The sequence below is a fragment of the Canis aureus genome, chromosome 22, assembly GCF_053574225.1.
Source record: "Canis aureus isolate CA01 chromosome 22, VMU_Caureus_v.1.0, whole genome shotgun sequence".
Taxonomy (NCBI): Eukaryota; Metazoa; Chordata; class Mammalia; order Carnivora; family Canidae; genus Canis; species Canis aureus.
In genome coordinates this window covers 235485-256220 of record NC_135632.1, presented here as the reverse complement: position 1 = coordinate 256220, position 20736 = coordinate 235485, and the positions used below count along the sequence as shown (strand labels likewise).

General features: G+C 51.9%; 1 long non-coding RNA gene across 1 annotated transcript; it reads left to right on the top strand.

The window, feature by feature from the left end:
* Positions 1 to 724: 724 nt before the first annotated feature.
* On the top strand, positions 725 to 14879 carry LOC144293619 (uncharacterized). Its single transcript, XR_013360784.1, has 3 exons — positions 725 to 1139; positions 13692 to 13801; positions 14001 to 14879. It is a non-coding gene; the product is annotated as an uncharacterized LOC144293619 (long non-coding RNA).
* Positions 14880 to 20736: the final 5857 nt, after the last annotated feature.

Genomic DNA, 20736 nt, shown 5'->3' with positions numbered 1-20736 from the left:
GACCGGAATAAGGCAAGTCTGTATCTGAACTCATTAATTTTTACAACCAACTGAACTGTTCTGCCTTTTTTGGGGGGAGGGCGTTGCTGGGGGAGGCGGTGCGGGGGGAGAACAAGGGAAGGAAGGGGAGAGGGAGGGGCGCTACGTATGGAACAGGGGGCTTCCCAGCAGCAGACACTGTCCCATTATTCCCAGCAGACCTCCGGCCGCTGGACGCTCAGGCCGGGCGGCCGCGGGAGGGGAGCGCCAGGCCGGGGCCAGGGAACGTAAGGGTAATTAGGGCGGCACAAGCCGCTCCTAGGAGCTCGAGTTATGTCACTGTTTCCATTATACGCCTCACTTTTTGGGGTTTATAACGGAGCTATAAAAACTCACGCCAGCTGAGAATTTGGCAGGCCGGGTCGCGGCAAAGGAGGGACTGTTTTTTAATTCAACTCAGCTGCTCGTAACTCGGGCGGGGAGCACGTCGCGCGTCGTCGGGACGGTCGCCGGGGCTGGAGAGCTCTCGCTGTGCGGTCCCCGCCCCTGGGCCTCCTCGGGTCCCCCTGTGCTGTCACCCAAGAGGCAGCACCGTGGAAACGCATCTCTCCAGCTCCCTGAGTAGGGGGTGTGCAGGCACCCGGCCACGGACGCGCCTGACAACTCGGCGGTGCTCCGTCCGTCCCCCGGGAGGACATGCTCACCCCGTCCCTGCAAAGGTGCAGAGCGCTTCACCCGAGCCGTTGATCCCAACAAATCCGGCGCTGGGGGTCACCCATGCCATCAGGACGGGGTTTGACCTGCCTGAGAAGCCCCCCTCCCCGAGGTGGGTTCGTTGGCCCCTCAAGCACAGAGTTAAGAGTTTCCTCCGTATCTTATCCCACAGCCACTGACTCGGTCCAGCCCAGATCCCCCAGACCTCTAGCGAGCCAGGGTACGGGACATCCCGCGCACGGCCTTCTGCATCCTGTCTCCCCTTTGCTTTCCTATCCGCTCTTTTCCCGTCGCACTTGCTTGCCGTGTTGTATATAGTTCACCTCTCTGTGCACATTTTATTTCCACGTGCTGAACCCCGCTGACAGAGTCCTGTGCTTAATAATCTCTACCTTCTCCGAAGCGCCAAGCCGTGAGTCGGTGCCAACCCGGATGAACTCCGCTCGGTAAGTGTGGGCTGAATGAGTCGGCCGAATAATTCGTGATGACAATCAGAAGCCAGGCGGCCGACAGCAGAGGTCCAGGGAGGGCTCAGGGCACACAGGGGCTTCTCAGTTCCTTCCTCCTTAATAGAAGGGATAACAGAAGAACACGTGTATTAGTCGGGAGGTGTAGTCAGGACGGTTGGCGCTATAGGCCTCTGGGGAAGCCACCGACGTGTAACCAGGAAGCGTGAGTGGGAATCTAAGCCATCCCGCTAGAGGTGATCTGCATTTTTCTGAGCCTCGGCGTCTTCTCAATCATATGAGGTCGACATCACCTTGACCCCCAATGTCACAGGATGGTAGTAGGTTGTATCAGTTAAGAGTGTGTCTGGCTGCAAGTAACAACAAATCGTTGCGGTGCGTTCAACGAGCAAGAGTGTCTTTCTCCCACAGAAGAATGAGTCCGGTGGGCAGCGCGAGGCATGAACCGCGGTGACGCCTTAGGTCACCCAGGTCCTTTCTGTATTTCTGTCTTGACATCGTTGCCATGCCGGTTCTCTGCCTCACGGGGCTCGTCTTCTCTTGGTCACAAGGTGACTCCTGGAGCTTCCCCACGTGTGCACATTCGGGAAGAACAGGCAACGGGCGGACGCCCTTCTCCTTGTGAGTCTTTCTCGTCCCATTCGTCCTCGCATCTCTGGACGCTGTGGGGCACCGGCCCACCTTCAGGTTAGTCAGTGGCCAAGGGAGCTGGCGTTTCCATGACTGATGGAGCCCTGTCATCCTACATCTCCTGGCACTGAGGTAGAGACACAGCCAAGAGTCTCTTTGTGACAACAGATCAACTCAGCAGGGAGGAAGGGGGCAGGTGGACGAGCACCCAATAGAGTCTGCCTCATGGTAAAGCAGATAAAGCCGAGCTCCTCAAGGTGTAACAGCATCAGCAGCACCTGGAAACTTGGTAGGAATGCACCTGGGTGGCTCAGCTGGTTCAGCATCCAACTCTTGGGTTTGGCTCGGGTGTTGGTATTGAGCCCCGTATTCTGCTCTATGCTCAGTGTAGTCTTCTTGGGGTTCTCTCCCTCTCCCTCTGCCCCTCACTCCCTGCTCATGCACACAAGCACGTGCACCACTCTCTCTCTAAAAAGAAAAAAAGAAAGGAAGGAAGGAAGCAAGGAAAGAAAAGAAAAAGGAAAGAAAAGAAAAAAGAAAAGAAAGAAAAGAAAAAAGAAAGAAAAGAAAAGAAAAAAGAAAGAAAAGAAAAAAGAAAAGAAAGAAAAGGGAAGAAAATAAAAAAAGAAAAGAAAGAAAAGAAAAGAAAGAAAAAAGAAAAGAAAAAAGAAAGAAAAGAAAAGAAAAGAAAAAAGAAAAGAAAAGAAAGAAAAAAAAAGAAAAGAAAGAAAAGAAAAAAGAAGAAAAGAAAAGAAAGAAAAGAAAGAAAAGAAAAAAAGAAAAGAAAAGAAAAGAAAAAAGAAAAAAGAAAAGTGTCTGGCTCCACCCTGGACCTGCTCAATCAGAAATTCTGGGGCAGGGCCCAACAACCTGTGTTTTAACAAGTCCTCCAGAGGATGCTGAAGCTCACTCAGGTTTGAGAACCACTGGGATAAAGTTGAGAAAAAAACTTAGCAACCAAGCTGGAGACTCAGTGATGTTAATGAAATGTCTTCTTCATCAAAGCCCTCCTGTGGGAAGAGGAGAGGAGAAGAGGGAGAGGGAGAGGGAGGCAGGGAAGGAGAAGCAGGCAGCCTTTACTGAGGTGGGCAACGTCCCTGCTGCCTGCCCCTGTCTCTTCTCACTTAATCTGAACAAACCCCGTTTTCACAGATGAAAGGTTACGTGACTGATGAAGGACAATAGCTCAGATTCAAATATTGGTCTGATTCCAAGTCAGTGGACTTCCGACTGCCACACCTCAAAGGGAACAGTCCTGGCAAACTGAGAATAACTCCATTTATGAAAATGGGATTTAAGAGTAAAATTCACCGCTCCTCTACTGGGCATTCAGAGCCCTCCAAAATTTTGCTCTGATCTACGTTTCTGCCTCTCCTTCACTCCATCCCCCACCCCCACCCCCACCCCCATACCCTTCCCCCAGCTCAGAGCCACGCCTGACGCCTCCCCGTTCCTTGGGCTTTGCCAAGGCCTCAAGGGCTTCAAGGCCTCAACTCTACTCCTGCCCTCTGTGATGCCCTCCCTTCCCCTTTCTGCCTGTTGAACTTTATTCTTTGTAAATGATTAAACGACTAAAACTGACCCTCTATGTGTTCATGGTACAGTCCATAAAACCAGCTTGGCATTCAATAATTGCGCAATAAACGGATGCAAGGATGCCTGCTTTGAATTCCCCTCCTACCAGGAGGCACCTCCAAGCTTTTCTTTCTAATTCCACAGCATTTTGCTTGCATTTCTGATTTCTCAAATCTGTCCTGTGATAAGATGATATATTTGCCTCTGTCTCCCAACCAGCGTGTGAACCCCCAAAGCCAAGGTGTGGTCTCACTCATGTCTTTATCCTCTCTAGCACCCAGCACAGGGTCGTACATGCAGTGAGCACTCAGAAACCACACGTAGAGGATGGAACTCTCTAACATGAAGTGTCTATCTGTACATTTCAAAGAACTTCAAACAACTGTATTTTTCAACTAGCTGATGAATCCTACCATTTTTAATGCACAAAAGCCTGTTTCATGTGAATGCTGTTGATGGAGAAGCAAACCTTTCCTTTGGATCATTCTAGTAGATTTTACCTTGCCCAGTGCTTAGCTAATCCAATTCTGAGAATACAGCGTCACCGCTGGATGTTGAAACAGAGCCATTTTGGGAAGCTGAGCGGAAAACCTCCCAGTAGGAGTTATTTACGCACCTGCTGGATTGCCTATAATAAATGAGACTAGCCAACTCATGGTACGATCCCCCAGCACACTGTACCCTGGCCATTCCCTCCCTGCCTGCATTTACTGGATGACTTCCAAGAATGTTTGGAAATTAAATATATTTTGCAGCCTCCAGAAAGTATCACGGGACAACGTTAAAAGTGATACTGAGCTGTAGATAATTGCATTTATTTAAAAAAGTCTTTAGAAGAACACCTTTTTACAATGCATTTTGAATGTTGGGGGAACAGAGAGTGAAGGTTAGAAGGAGGGACCAGAAAGAAGGTATGAAGGTGGTTGCTAAAATCCAGCACTTTCTAGGCAGAAAACAGGAGAGGCTCAAAGAAAGCGTACATACATAAATATCAAAACAGGCAGAAGACTGTGTTCAATTATTCTCTCACTCTTGTTTGCCTCCTTAGGCCCTTGTCACCATATTCTGGACATTCATTCCAAATAACTGACCAACAAGGACTTACTGAATACCAGCCTATGAGATGCAAAAAGAGAAAGAACACCAGAAGAAAGACTACCATTTCTGACATTTTTCTAGCTTTTAAGAACTTAAAAATGCTTTCAAATACTTGATCTCATTCAACCCAATCTCATTGTACAGATGAGCAAACCGAAGAGGATATGACCAGGACCATATGGCGTATAGGTAACTGAGTCTGGGCCCATGCATACATGTGCTGACTCTAAGTCCTGTGCTCTTCACTCTCTGCCTCTCTGCCACAAAGACAAGGGCTGAGCTTTTTTTTGTTTGTTTGGGATTTTTTTTTTTAAGATTTTATGTATTTATTTGAGAGACAATGAGAGAGAGACAGAGAGAGAGAGAGAGAGCACAAGCAGGGACAGCAGAGGAAGAGAGAGAAGCAGACTCTCTGCTAAGCAGGGAGCCCAACATGGGGCTCGATCCCAAGACCCCAGGATCATGACCTGAACCAAAGGCAGATCCTTAAGCGACTGAGCCACCCAGGCACCCCAAGGGCTGTTTTTAACAAATGTCTAGGCTGCAATATACACTCCCACAATATGATAAACTTTAAAAGATATCTTTTACAAATTCCTGGGTGAAGAAGCATTAGAGTTAACTGTTTAACTTCTTCCACTAGGTCCTCACTGAAACAACCCAGAGAGGAATATAGAAGAAAAAACTTTAGGGAAAGGGAGTATAAGTACAGGACAATATGCCTTCCATGTGGTGAAAAGTGTGGTGCCGTCCTGTCCAACATGGTCCAGGTGGGTCCAGGTGAAGGGGCATCTCACAATCTCACCTCCTGAGAAACAGCAGTGCTTATAAGAAGTAAATGGCAAGGACACTATGAGATCCCCACCCTGCATGGTGCATGACTGGTCCCCTTGCAATTGTGAATTTTTAAGGGTCAGAGGCACTAATGACAAAGGTGCTGGCCCAGAGGAGGCAAAATTTACAACAGCATAAAAGACACTTAAAAAAAACCATAGCTAATTAAAATTTTCATTAAAAGCAATAAAGAAGAGGCACTTGGGTGGTTCTGTCCGTTAAACATCTGCCTTCAGCTCAGGTCATGATCCCAGGGTCCTGGGATGGAGACTGGGGTCAGCCTCCCTACTCAGCGGGGAGCCTGCTTCTCCCTCTCCTTCCTGCTCATGCTCTCTGTCACTATCTGTTGTTTGCTCTCTCTCTCTCTCTCTCTCTCTCAAATAAATAAATAAAATCTTTAAAAAATAATAAGATCTAAACATTTTTATTTATTTAAGAGAGAGAGAAAGCAAGAGAGTACAAGCAGGAGGGCAAGCAGCAGGAGAAGGAGAAGTAGACTCCCCACTGAGCAGGGAGCCTGGCACGGGGCTAGATCCCAGGACCCTGGGCTCATGACCTGGGCAGAAAGAAGATGTTTAACTGACTGAGTCATTCAGGCACCACTCAAAAACTCTTTTTAAAGCATTAAAGAAGAGAATGGGCACGGCAAGAAGTCAAAGTCAGTGGTAAAGAAATTTGAAGAACTGCCATGGAATGAGGAAGAAAAAGACAGGGGGATTGAAATAATGAGAGAAAAATTGTCATACCTAAAGAACATCTAATACAGAAAGCACAGATCAGAGATGTTCCTGGGGAAAGAAAGAGACACAGAACAGAATCAGAATAAATAAAACAAACAAAATAACCAAAAATATAAAAGAAGAAAACTTTCCTGAGCTCATCTATCCATAAGGATCCATCAGCCTCCTGTGACAGAAATGCAACACCAAAATTAAAAGAGTCTGGGAAATATAGTTTTTATTCCAAGCAGCCATGTGTCCATATGAAAATCAAGAATTATATACGTAAGGAGATTATGGATTGGGGGAACCACAACCAACCTCTACCATAACTGAGTAAAACATGCATATTTGCAGATAAAAAGACCTCACTGAGTACCCACAAAATTACCTCAAAGACTTCAACTATGAGATATATTCAAGTCCAGGAACAACAGAAGAATTTCACAATTATCCAGGCAAGAAAAAAAATAAAAAGCAGGAGCTAGCCTGCTTAGTCCTATAACTAACATGGGATGACAATAGTGACATACATATAGTTTTGAGTATAAAAGTTAGCAGTCAAGAATTCTGAACTCATCCAAGTTGTCATTCATGTTTACAGGAAATGTAGGAGGGCCCCTGGGTGGCTCAGTGGTTGAGCGCTGCCTTCGGCTCAGGGTGTGAACCTGGGGTCCTGGGATCGAGTCCCGCGTCGGGCTCTCTGCATGGAGCCTGCTTCTCCCTCTGCCTGTGTCTCTGCCTCTCTCTCTCTGTGGCTTTCATGAATAAATACATTAAAAAAAATCAACAAATACACACTTAAGTTTTGTGCCTTTTATTATTCATAAATTTCACCTCAAAGGGGGAAAAACTGCAAGCAATTAAACTCTGCTTAATGATATTTGCACTGAAGATTTAGGGGGATGTACAGTGACATCTTCAACTTACTTCCAAATGCATTTTTTTTAAAAAAGATGGGCTGAATGGATAGATACATGATAAAGCAAGCAAAGTAGAACAGCAATAGTGGAAATGAGATGCTGTATATGAGTGTTCACTAGAATTCTTCCAACTTTTCTGTAGTTTGAAAATTTTTATAAAACAATATGCTAAGAAAAAAAAAAGCAATACCTAGATCCAGAATCCCAGATTAAATAAATAAAATAAGAAACTGAGTGAAATAGGGTAGAAGAGGAAAGTAACAGTGTGTTTGTTTCTTAACCTGACGTAGGAGACCGTTGATAGGTAGCATTTTTTTAAAAAAAAAATCAGTAATTAGAAAAGTATAGTTTCCCTCAGATATGTTTTAAATTATCAAAGCAATTCAAATAGAATTTTAAAATAGGACCCATACAGTCTCTATTACAGAAAAAAGGAAAAACAAACATAGCAAAAAAAAAAAAAATTTAAGAAAAGAGCACAAAGTAGTTTAAAAAAACGAAATCATAAGCAACCTGACTAAAGTAAAAACTCACATAGTAACCATGACAATAAATATAAATGGCTTAAACTCCTATATTTGAAAAACTAAACCTACCAATATGCTATTCACCTAGAGCAAACAAAGGAAAGTATCAGACGAAGGAAGGATAAGCTGGCAAACACATCATTCATATAAACACACCATCAAAAAGAAATCAGGATCACAATTTTTCCATCCAAGTAGAACAGTGAAATTTAGATAAATACTGACAAAGTGAGCAACTCAGAAAGAAAACGTAATTGTCACGAACCTTCTTATGCCACGTTATACAAAACAAAAATAAATAAGAATTCCTAGAGATCCAGAGGAAAATTGATAAAAATGCAATAGTAACAGGAAACTCAAAGATCATGCCTTTGCTCAGAAAGGAAATATGCGTCAATAATAATACGACCCTGACTTAGGAAGCACCTGAGGTGTGTTGCACTCAGCGTAGAGTTGATCAGGACTTCAGGACTAGAACTTTGCTCATTCTAGAAGCTGTATTTCCTTAATGAAAGCAGGCCACGCGCAAGCTTCTTTGGCATCACGCACGCACATTTACACTTGGCCTACGTTGTCTATAAACCCCACCTGCCTATGTGCTGCAGATGCAGAGACATATGAGAGAGAGAGGTCACTCTCTACGTGGGAGATTTAGCAAAACTCCGGAGCCATAAGGTCTAGAGAAGTTTCCATTGCTGGTTTAGAGGAAGAAGAAATGATGTGGGCTATGAGACCTGGAAAAGAGGGATCCCTGGGTGGCGCAGTGGTTTGGCGCCTGCCTTTGGCCCAGGGCGCGATCCTGGAGACCCGGGATCAAATCCCACATCGGGCTCCCGGTGCATGGAGCCTGCTTCTCTCTCTGCCTGTGTCTCTGCCTCTCTCTCTCTCTCTGTGACTATCATAAATAAAAAAAATAAAAAAGACCTGGAAAAGATTTCTCGTAACTGTTAAAACTCTGAGATGCTTCAAAAAGCAACGAGTCCTCGTAAAAGATCGGATGATAGAACAAGGAGTTTTGGTTCCTAGGGCTGGATCCTGCTTCCACAAACAGAAACGAGGGAGATCGGAGAGGAGCAAGGTTAAGGGAAAGTTGAACAGGTGGACACGAGCACATTTCGAATGTGCTATAACCATAAGATAGGCCGTTGGAGGTGCTTCGGAGGCTGTGGGAAACGTAGAACAGGATCTGGCTGGAAATGTGGATTGGAGAGGGACTCTCACCAAAGTCAATTAAAACCATGATTTGGGTTACTGGTGGGGAAGATGCAGGATTAGCAAAGCCCACAGAAGCCGGATGATGGAGACCTGGGAAACCCGGCAGAGAATTCTGTGCATGACGTCATAGCAACGTAAGGCCCACGAAGGTTTTGGATCAGGGAAGTGGTTCCAGTTATTAGGAAATCTCCATTTTGAAGCCAAATTTTGCCTCCCTACACATCTATCGGCAGCTGTGCTTCCTCCGCCCTGTGGGGTAACCCAGATTGCATCTGCTCCCCGCTCCATGTCGATCGACGACGGAAAAGCAGCAACAGCCTTTCACCTTCGTGCAGTTAATAGGACTAGAAGGGGGAGACATAACGCACTCCGAGAAAACCACATTAATCATCAACCCAGGAAACTGGAACTCTCTACAAAACCATTGCTATAAATTCAATATTTACATAAAAATCTGGACGTTCAAGTTCTTGTTACCACAGGGAAGGAAAACATGTAAAGCTACTAGAAAGAGCAGCCCGCTTGCTACTCAGACTCACCAAATCCTTGAGTGCAACATCCCCCCTTTTCAGAGAGGACAACTCAGCTGCCAAAAGACCGTCGGCGTCTTGATCAATAACGTGTCCACGCGATTTACGATTCCCACTTGGCCATTCCCGTTTTTGAGTTGAAGAAACCGTGGCCCCGAGGGCACAGTGACCTGCCCGATGTCGCACAGCAAGCAAGCATCCAGACTAATAGTCGCGCCCAGTTTGCCCTGCGCCACGACCACCCCGGCCAACCGAGGGATGCCGGACAGGCGGGGAGGGAGCGGGAGAAATGGCTGTGTTCCTGGTCTTACGTGTCCTTTGGAAGGATGAAAGCCCCAGAGGATGCGGAAACTGCGTACACCCACCTGGGTTTTGGGCGAAGTCGCTGGGACCCGCTCTACAATTTCTACAAAAGAGATAGCATCTGCCAGCTTCCCGCCCAGGGACCTTATTACAAGTGGGGTTTGGCTCCTGGGTCAGGATCTCAGGGTGGGGCCCTAGAACCCAAGTTCCTCCAAAGCAGGGGAGCCACTGAGGTTTACATTCATGAGCAGTGAACACGTGATGAGTGAATCCAGATCTTGTCCTCCGGCCTGGGGTCAAACTGGGCAGGGGTCATCCTCCGGCCTTGGGTCCCCAGGCCCTTGTGTGCCCTTCCGGGCCCCGCTCATTGCTCAGCTCAGCCCAGAACGGGTCCTCCTGAAGGACATCCCTTGGCTGGTTTAATTTCTAAAACCTGTCATAAAAGCAGCTCTTCTCTCCTAATGAGGTAATTGGTGCCATAATGCCATTAGGAAGGTGCTCCTGGCGTGCGGCTCAATTAAGAAAGGTGCATTAAATGATTTACATTTCTTTATTTAGCTGAAACTCTTGCTCTAGACTTGCTAAGGAATATGATGCAATGAGCCAGAGGATGGGGCTCCTTAAATCCTATATGCAGCTTTCTAATGGATGCATTGTTCTTCCTCACCCCACTGTCCAATTTTTCTTCTCCTAATGCTGGAAACAGAGAGGGGGGGGGAAAAAAACCTACTCAAGTGTCAAGAGGCAAAAGGAAAAACCTGCATGAGACTGATTCTCAGCCAGCAGACACACTGACCTTCCCGAGGGACAGGGCTCTCCACGTCAGCTGTTGCCCTTGGGGTTTATTCTGGGCTTCGGCTGGACCTGGAGCCCCGCAGAGCCCCCTAAGGAGGGCCTGGCTGCGGTAGCCCCGGCCTGTGCCACCCGGGGTTTTTTGCAGGAGCCCAGGGAGGGCCTGGAGGATGGGCCACGGGCCAGCAGTCGCGGCAGCAGCTCCCGAGAGCTCGCTGGAAATGCAGAAACCCAGGCCCTGCCCCACCGGATGAAATCAGACCTGGATTTAACAAGCCCCTCAAGGGATCCTGAGGCTCTTTGAAATTTGAGAAGCGCCGGTCTGGATCCTTCCAGAATAAATCAGAACTTCCCAGGTTGCCTCAGAGAGCTTTACCCGCCGGGAGCCAGCCCATGCCTACCCCTGGTGGCCGCGGTTTTCTTAAGGGTGACGCCATTCTCATAGGAGAAAACCTCTCTTTCTCTCTCTCTCTCTCTCTCTTTATTTTTTTTTTTAAAGAAAAAAAAAATCCCCAAGTAACAGAAGAGACCAAGAGAGAGTTTCTGGATTTAAGAAGTTCAAAGCCCATATTCCATTGACTTGCATAACCAGCAGCCTCCCCTGCATCACACCCGGGGCCGCCGCTCAGTCCGTGCCAAGCCACAACTGCATGAAAAGCCAGAAGAAAAACAGTGTTTGTGACACAGGGAGGCAGGAGGCCAACTTCCAAGCCCGGGGAGCCACTGCGGGGAAGGGGCAGGGGCAGGGGCAGGGGCAGGGGAAGGGGCAGGGGCAGGGGCAGGGGCAGGGGAAGGGCCGCGGAGGTGGCTTCCCACCTGACGCCCCCGGAGGCCGGGCCCAGGGTCAGAGGCACCCGCAGGGGGCACCACGAGGAGGCCCGGGGAGCCGGTGCGGGACCCCTCGAGGCCCCCCACGCGGCCCCGCCGTCCCCGCTGTCCCCGAGCCCCCAGCCCCGGACGAGCCAGCGCTTTCTGTTCACATCTTCCCTCCCTGGGTTTTTCCGCTCGTCCCCCCCGCAGCCAGGAATCTGCTCTTGGTCGCTGGGAGTTTGAGGCCTGAAGGTTCCAGAGATGAGTGAGATCGCGCGGCATTATGTGGCCCTGCCTGGCTTGTCCCACTTGGCCCGTCCCATGGAGGCTGCTCCGCTGGCCTTGCCCCCGTGACAAGCCTGCGGCCACCAGCTCCCAGCGGCGGCCACCAGCTCCCCGCGCGGCCAGCGCTCACCATCTTCCCCTTCAGGTACACACAACCCGACTCGGGAGTGAAAATAGTGTCCCTTAAACCCAAGGTCTCCCTCGACACCCCGAGAATCTCGGGTCCCCAACGAGCTCACCTGCGGTGGGGGAGCTGGCTTGTGAGACAACAGTCGGCCCCCCAGCCCCTTCCCCTGCTGCCTGTAGACGGACCCTCCCAGGGCCAGTGCGGCGCCCCGAGGTGACTCCCAGGTGACCGTCGCGTCCCCTCAGGCCTAGGCCCCCTGCTCATTGGGCCCAGGAGGGTGAGCTTTGCACCCGGGCTCCTGGATCGGCCCCTCCGCCCCCTCCCTCCCCCGCTGTCTTCCCTTAGGTCCCAGGCACCCTGTCATCTTCCTGGCGAGGGAGCCGAGGGGAGAGGGCTGGCCCCCCCTCCCCAGGCGGGGCGAGTGACTGCGACGTTTCCATGGCACTGCGCTCCGGGACCGCGGGCTCCCCTCGTGCGGGAGCGTCCCGGAATGTCTCTTTATTAGGTGTCTGCAGAGGCAGAGCTGTCCTGATGCCAGCGCCCCCACACTGAGGACTTTATTAGATTTTTAATTTTCTGTCTGGGTGCCCCCGCGGCATCACACTTTCCACGGCTGCCAGGGGCCCTAAGCGGCTTCCTCGGCCCCCCCATAACGGGAGAGGTTTTGGGGCCTCTAAGATAAAGACGCTTTGTGTCTGGGCGAGGCGCTGAGGGGAGAGGGAGAGGGAGCCCCTGTCCCGTCCACGCGGGGGCCCGGGGACTCCGCTGGGGCCTCAGGCCCGACGCCTGGCCTGCCCCCCCCACCCCGGGGATATCCTGGTACCTGTGGTGGCGACCCATGCACCAGGACTGGCCTGCGTTCCCGGGGGCTCTGCCCACAGGCTGCCCCGGGCAGGTCCCCTGCGGCCCAGGCCCACCCTGGGCGGCAGCTCCTGCCCAGGCACACTCGGGTTGACCAGGCGACACCCCCCCCAGCCCCGGGCACCGAGGGTCTAGGCAACGACCACCGGCTGGCAGAGGAGGACCCACAGGCCCGGCGAGCCCCGAGCTCAGCCTGCCGGCGATTTGCTCCCGGCGCGGCCTCTAAGCCTCCCTTTGAGGAGACCTTATTTGCAGGGTGAATGCGAAAGCCCCAGAGAAGAAAACCCTTTGGTGATGCCCGCCTCGGGAACAATTTTGCCTCTGAGAGCAAGTTGGTATTTGGGGTTAATCCCTCTGTGGAAACACTGGGTTGAAAGCCCAGGGGAGGTCAGGGGTCTGATTACGGCTTCTGTTGACATATAAACTTCCTGGGCCCAGGAGACAATCGCAGGGGTGGGGGCAGGGCCCGCGGAGAAAAGAGAGAAAAGAAGAATTTTTTTTTAATTAAATGGCCTTCTCTCTTAAAATTACAATCAAGGAAACAAGGTGGGGCTTGTGGACTCAAGCTTCGATTTCCTGCGCAGGTGCGAGTATTTCTTTCATTTTTCAGTTAAGATGGACGTGATGGGGTTGAGGTGTCTTCGAAACAGAGTTGGAAATGAAATGCGGACGTACATACACGCACCTATTAGGTGTATATATGATATAAATGTGTGTAGGTATGTTTCAAGAAAATAGGTATATTTAAAGAAAAAAACAAAAAAACAAAAAAACCAGGAGGAAATGCCTTCAGGTATCTCCTGAGAACCACAGGGATGGTTTTGTTGTGTATTTTTGGTTTGCTTTGGTTTGACCAGAGAAAATCATCACAAAGACTCTACAATAGGCAGATAAGCTAGAAACAATGGTGTTTAGGCCAATTAAAAAACAAAACAAAACAAAACAAAACTGCGGTAAACACATATATTCAACAGAAGCCCAGTGACAGTATTAAAGACAGAATTAACCCTTTCAAAAGAATTACAAGAAAAAACATTTCTTGCATATGCTCACAAAAAGGCAAAGCAAGGCTATGCAGCCGGGGGGTGGGGGTGGGGGGATGCCAACGTGGTTATCCAAAAAAAAGCAGTTAATTTTTGAGATCTATAATGGGAATCCTTTTTAAAATTGAATCAGAGCTTGTTTCAATTCAAGTATAATTAACATACAGTGTTATATCAGTTTCTGGTAACTTGAGCGATTTTTAAAAACGTTAAAGACAAAATACTTTTACTTTTTTTTTTTTTTTTTTTGGACAAAAAGACAGGGTGTCAAGAGTCCGTCCCAGACTTCTTTAAGAACATTAAACAAAATATCCATGAAGAAACCGGAAACCCTATAGTTTGGGACATCTGCAACCAGATAAAACTCAGGTATGTAGGATTTAAATCTGAAAACGTCCCATAATCGAGGAGAGGTTCCCCAGGCCTGACGACTCGTTTCCTTTTGTGTCTCTAGCTGGTGAAATTTTTTTGAGGCTTTTGCAAATATTAAAGATGCTTCTTCTCCCCGTTTACTTTGTTAAATAAAAAGGAAACCATTTCTTTTTTTTTTTTTTTTTTTGTTTTTTAGCATTTCTTTTAAGAAGTGGTCGCTTCTCCACTTTGAGTCTCTGGCCGAAGAACCTTGGAAAGCCAAGCATCGGACGTTTCAAAGATGAATCTGTCCACAAAGTAGCCAAGAGAAAGAAAAAAGCGAACAAAAGTTGAAATCAAATCCTATAGGCCATTAATTGCCCCTTCGAAAGACTCAAGAAAATTTCTTATTCTTTCATTTTTCTCCATAAATCCTATAATCTCCCCAATTCATCAGCGACTTGGTTCCCGGCCTTGCCCACTTGGCCTTTTTCCTTTTATGTCTTTCATCCCCTAAATGAGAATGGTTTCTCGATGTTCTCTAACACAAATTCCTTCAGAGCATCCGACGGCGGGCAGGTGGCCGTTTCAGTCGCGGAGGTTCGACCAGCGGCCCGCCCCGCAGACCACGCGAGCCCGCGTCCGGGAGGGGCGCCAGTCCTCGCTCTCAGGGGCGCGGGGATTTGTCACCCCCTCGCAGGCTGAGTCCCGGCCTGGACACAGGGGAGGGGGTTCGGGGCCCCCGGGCAGGTATCAGAGGTTGTCAGAGGGCCGGGGTGGGTCAGGGGACGTGAGACCACGTTGCAGGGGCAGGAGCCTGACCGTGACCCCTCTTGGGCTCCGACATGCCCGGGGGCTGGGCCCTGAGGTCTGCCGTGGGCAACGGTCAGGGTGACTCCACCATGTCGTCCCCGCACCAGGACACCTCCGAGGGTAAAAGTTGGGGAGTCTGGGGATCCCTGGGTGGCGCAGCGGTTTGGCGCCTGCCTTTGGCCCAGGGTGTGATCCTGGAGACCCGGGATCGAGTCCCACATCGGGCTCCCGGTGCATGGAGCCTGCTTCTCCCTCTGCCTGTGCCTCTGCCTCTCTCTCTCTCTCTGTGACTATCATAAAAAATAAATAAATAAATATTAAAAAAAAAAAGTGGGGGAGTCTGTTAGGATCAGGGCGGGACAAGCCTACATCCGAGCCGGGGCCTCTCCGGGCAAACTGGGGTGAGGCTGACCTGAACTACAGGGCCCCCAAAGTCTAGGGGACACAGCTCGGCGGCGTCAGAATGGACTCGGGCGGATTGGTCCCTTGGCCCCGGGGCAGGGAGCAGCCGGGGGTGGCCGTGGGCCTTCCTGCCCCTGCCCTCGCTGAGCACTAGCAGAGGCAGGGTCTCAGAGGGCCGCAGGGCTTACGCTCCTTGGCCCCATTCCTTCTGCCTCCTCCCACGGCTGTGACCACCAGGAGGTCTTGGGTCTGTAGAACCACCTAGAACAGTCAGACGAACACGGCTCTAAGCCTTGAGGCCCAACGTGGAGGGAAGGCTGGACCACAGGCCACTCTGCCCTGGGAGATGGAAGCCAGGGGGTCCGTAGGAGCTTCCTGTGCCCCTGAGGACGACACGGGTTGCACAAGGACCTGCCCACGGAAGCTGGCAGGCGGCAGGAGCACGGCAGCGGCCCACGGGTGGCACCCAGGGCCACGTTTGGTGGTGAGGGGACGGTGAGCCCCCCCACCCCTCCTGCCCTGCGTGCGGCACGCGTGTCCTGCGGGGATGCCCCAGAGAGCGTGGGTTCTGCTGGGGCAGGTGGGGGGTGACCACAGAGTCCAGTCAGCTGTGGCCTGGACGCCAGCTGGGCACCTGTCACGGGGGCGGGGGGTGGGCGGCAGCGCCGACCCGCATCCTGCTGGCGTCACAGACACTCAAGCCGCTCCCATCCACATCATCGTGAAATCCCCCGCCGGCATCTTTTGCGGCCCGTCCCTCGCTTGTCCTGTTGGGCCTTCATTTTGGGGCCAGAAACGTAGAGACTCACACAGACCTTTCAGAGCATCTCACAGGGAGTCGGTGGGCGGGGCCCCTATAGAAGGACGGGGGGATGAGGTCAGACTGTCATCACCCCCAACCTGCACGTGGTGCCTGGTGAGAAGCCCCGAGAGGAGAGGAGCCGACCTCCCGTCTGCCCGTCACTGCTGGCCCCTGGCCCTCCACCTCCACCCAGCTACTCCTGGGCCCACACCTAGCACTCCTCTCACGGCCCCCTGCAGCGCCTCTTGCTGTTCCTGTCTTCCTAGACGAGGATGACCCTTGTACTTCCCCGCGCCTGAGACCCCACTTCTCAGCCCCACGGCCATCCCCGCTGGCCCTCCCGGTGTCCCCACAGCGCCCCCCATTCAGTTCCTACCACCCCAGCGGCGGTCTCCATGCCTGGCCCTGGGCGCCTGGAGGCAGGAAGCCGTCACCCCAGTTCTCCTGTCCTCGGTGCCTCTCCCGACACTGGCTGGGTTACCGTGGGGTCAGAGCACCACAAACACAATTCCCCAGAATCATGTTTGAGATTCAAACCATTTACCTCGGGCTTTAGCATTTTAAGTCTCATAATGAAACGCACCGGAAACACGTCTTTGCTTTGGAGCCTGAAAGGAATGATCAGAGTGATTAAAATGTGGAAACAGACCCAGACTCTACGAGCACGGCTGAGCAGAAGGGTGCTCCCCGGGGGTCACCACCTCGGGGGCTCATCTCTCAAGAGGAACAGCAGCCCGAACGGCTGACACCGTCGCAGAATGAACGAAGCCCACACCCCAACCCCACCCAGTATCCGTGACCTCCGGGCGTCCTTACAGGAAGCATGTGTGAACTCCGTGATGAGCAGGTAACTTCAGCTGCAGGAGCGAGGATTTCTGATGGAAGGAATATGGGGTGTGGGGGCGAGGCAAGGACTGAAGCGAGGGGGGTCAAGGAGAATGACAAGATCTAGGAGGTGAGAAGAGGGCCTGAGACTGGGCAAGAAGAGCATGGAGCTGCAGGGAACCCCAGCGTCCCATCAGGGAAGAAGGATCGGATCCAAGGAGCACCCCTGGCCCAGAGACGGGAACACGGGAGTAGGAGGCGCGAAGGACTCATCCTCAGGCCCTGAAGCCAAGGAAGCGGGCCTGTATTTTTTTGCAGTTCTCTGGTTAATTTCCAGCCATAAAAAACATGGCCCAAGACTTCATAAAAATATCCCTAAAACATTCCACATGCTTCTCAAGGCAGAGGGTGACTGCTATGAACACATCCACACAAATTCTTGTGCCAAGAGCAACAAACTGAGAATAAAGAAGGAATAAGGATCATGAAAAAAAAGGGGGCTAGTCAGAAACCAGGATGACAGACGTGGGCCATCTTGCCCTCCCAGCAAAACCAGAGGGAAGTGGAACTTTACAGCCTCAAAGGCTTATTGCTGTTGAGAAAGATCCAGCACAACAGCCCTAAAGGGTATTTTCACGACAGAGGAGCTCCGGGCGTGCTGTGGAGCGGGCGTCAGCTAGCTCGGGGTCGTGACTCTGCGCAGCCCGTCCTTGGGCTCCGTCAGGGCCTCCGGGACCTGGGCGGAGAGCATTCAAGGCAACCCCCGTCTGCGTCTGCGTCCCCGCCACGGGCTCCTTCCTGCGACTGGCCAGTGTCTGCTTCTTGGCCACGTCCAGGTGTCTCGACTTACACAAAGTTCTTTCCTATACTGAGCCGAAGCCTTCCCCTGGAGAGTAGGGGAAGGGAGGGAAAGCTGGGGATGTTCCGGACTTGGCTCCCTTCCCCTACGTCAGGTCCTCAAGACCAGCCTCATGCTCCAGAGACACATCCCTTTACGTTCACTCTCCCCGCCAATGTCCTGGGGCCCTGCCCTGCTTGGACCTGAGTGCGGAGCTCCTGGGCACCGGGCCTCGCGGCTGTCTTCCCTTGTGTAGCCATCCGGAGCCTGAGCTGGTGCAACAGCGGCTACACACCAACGCACAAGGAACGGGAATGCAGGCCACCCCCGTAAATCGGCCGTAAGTTTGCATTGTTCCTGCCAAAAATCCTTGGGAAGGAGACTGGGTCCAGCACAGGCACCATTGGGCCGGTGTCATCCCCTCTCCTTCTCCCTCCGCGCCGTACTGTGGTCCTCACCGTCGGGGGCTTTGACCTCCCGGGCCCTCCGGCTCCTCTTCTGGTCCCATAGGTGCAACTCTTCACCGTCCCAAGGGCCCTGCACCGGGCGGCGCCCCTCACGAACGGGAGCCCCCAGCGAGGAAGAGCTCGCTAACTGCACCATGGAAGACTGGGAGGCCCTGGGTAGGGAAGCCCTCTCCCCCCTCCCCGCCCCCGATGAAATGAGAGCCTAATCCACCAAGGGTGGACATGGGGGGAGGCCCCCAGACGGGGCAGGGGTGGCGGGATGCCACGGCCCACAGCGCGGGCTCCCCGGGGCGTGCCTCCCGTTTGTCGGAGATCAGAAATCCAGCCATTTCTCTCAGTAAAATCGCACCCGCCCCCGAGGCTGGGCTGGTCAGACACCCCCGAGCAGGAGAACAACCAGGAGGAGCTGGGCTGCTAAGGCCCAGCTGCAGGCCAACCGGCTCCCTGCCGTTTAGTGCCGTGTCACGTGGGTCTCAGCACAGCCCGGTGGTACAGGTAGGGCAGCAGTGATTTTGATTTTCCAGACGAGGCAACCGAGGCCTGGAAGGGAGAAAGTGACCGTCCCAATCTATGCAGCAAATCGGAGTGGATTCTGGAACCGGCGTCTCCGGCCTCTGTCCGATGGTCACGTGTAGATTGACTAACGGTCTGGAACGTCCGTACCCAAAACGCTTTATACCAACAGCCGCAGCCCAACGGAAAGTCCTAAAAGTTGACACTTTGCAGGGACCTAATGTGGCTCAGAACAAGCCGCCTCCGGCCTGCGGCTCCAGCCCTCAGCCCCTGATGGCGCAGGGGCGTCCTCCGTGATCAAAGGCGCCTGTGAGGGGCCCCCCAGGAGACCCGGGCCGTGCCCCGGGGCCATGCAGGCCCCGCTGACTCAGGAGGCGCATTCCCACGGGTGACCAGTCTGCTCCAGCCTGTTGCCCCGGAGACGAGAGAGTCAGCAAGCAAAGAGCCGCCCGCCCTGCCCAGCCTCTCGGGGGCAAGGGCTTCGCCCTGAAGCTGGCAAGCGCCCACCGCCTGGGTGTGACTCGGCCGGGCGCCCAGCCCTGCAAGCCCATCCAGGTCTCGGTTCCTGGTAACACCCTCGTGCTTCGCCCTCTTGCATCTGGGGGAAGAGTCATCGGGCTGGCAGCCGCCCAACCCCGCAGCTGATGGGAACAGGGAGCAGCGGAAATCGGCTCCAGATCAGCCCTTCTTCCGAGAGGTTATTCAAACGTGGGTGTTAAAGCTTGTGTCCCTAAAGAATGGCACGTCAGGCCCAGATGGTAGGTCTGCCCTGCAAACAAGGGCGTCTCCTCCGCCCCAACAGGACCGTCTTCGGTGCCCTCCAGCCAGCCGCCCTGGGAGACCTTCATGTGGCGTCACTCGGCGAGAGTCCACCCGGGTGTCAGCACACGGCGGCCGTCGAGACGCTGCGGGAAGGGCGGTGCACCGATGCCCGAGAGCCCTGGGCTTCCTCGCTCCAAATCCCCACTCACTCGTCTAACCGTTGTGGCCTTGGCCAAGCTATTCCACTTCTCCGGGCCTGGATCCTCATCTGCAAAATGGGGACGGGGCCCAGTGCACAAATGCGGGCTCCAAGTGGGACGTCGGACGGGACGCACCTGACATGCCTGTGAATGCCACCCCCTGGCCCACGTCAGCCCTTCTTACAGGGGCAGGTTCGCGGGATCCTCCGACTCCCCAGGAAGACCGGAACCATTAGGTTCCCATTAGGACCATTAGGAAGACGGGAACAGGCGAGCAATCGAGGCTGGAGGCTCCTCCAGCAAGTTCCCTGAGCTCAGGGGCTGACCAGGCTTGTCTGCCTCCGGGCTGGCTCCCGTGCGCTCATGCGCTCAATGCACAGACGGCCCGAGAGCTTCTTGTCCATCAGGACGCGATGGAATTAGTATTTGTTTTGGGCCGATGAAGTGCGAGACACTTGCTGGGGCTTTGCATCATTAGCATAAGTAAACAAATAACCGTGCAAATCCAAACGTGGCCACGGCCTCATAAATGCCCCCGAAAGTCCCAAGAAGAGGGCGAGTGTCACACTGCCGGTCCCTCCGCCCGCCCGCTCGGCGTGCCCTTCCTGGGCCCCGACTCCTCGACCTCCAACAGGTTGGGGTTACCCGTGCCCCGGTTCCATCCTCAATAAGCAGAACGGACTTAAAATTTTTTTTTCTTACCCATCTCAGGGAGGCAACTCGATGGAACAAAATAAATTCGACTCTAGGCACTTCACATAAGTCCTATTACTAAGGGCACCAAGTTATTCAGGAGAGGAAGGGAAAGAGGTCTTCGCTAAAAATCTAAAATGTGTATTTGAACAGCCTTATTTAATGCAAAGACCGGAAAAATCCTTTCTTTATGAAAAATTCTTTATAAAAATCGGGGAAACATTAAAACGTAAAGGAATTTAACATGTTTTTTTTTTTTTTTTTTTTTGCATAACGTAAACCCGCACGTTCAGTCTTATTCAGTTCTGTTTCACACATAGGCACATAGGTGCACACGTACAAAAAGCCTCAAATGCACCGAAATATTAATGGTGGTTACCTCTGGAGCATGAGTTAATGGAAACCTTATTTCCTTCTTTACATATTCCTGTATTTTATAAGTAGTATATAGTGAGCCCATGTTATTTTTATAATCTACAAAGACACAAGATCTGTTTCGGTTTCAAATTAGGGCAAGGAGAAACAGATTCGTCCGCGTCGGCAACCCGTGTTTCAAACTTACGAAAACGTCTAAGAATTCAACAATGCTAGGAAAAGAACTAATTAAGAGAAATCGAGGGGGAGTGTCAAACGGGGGG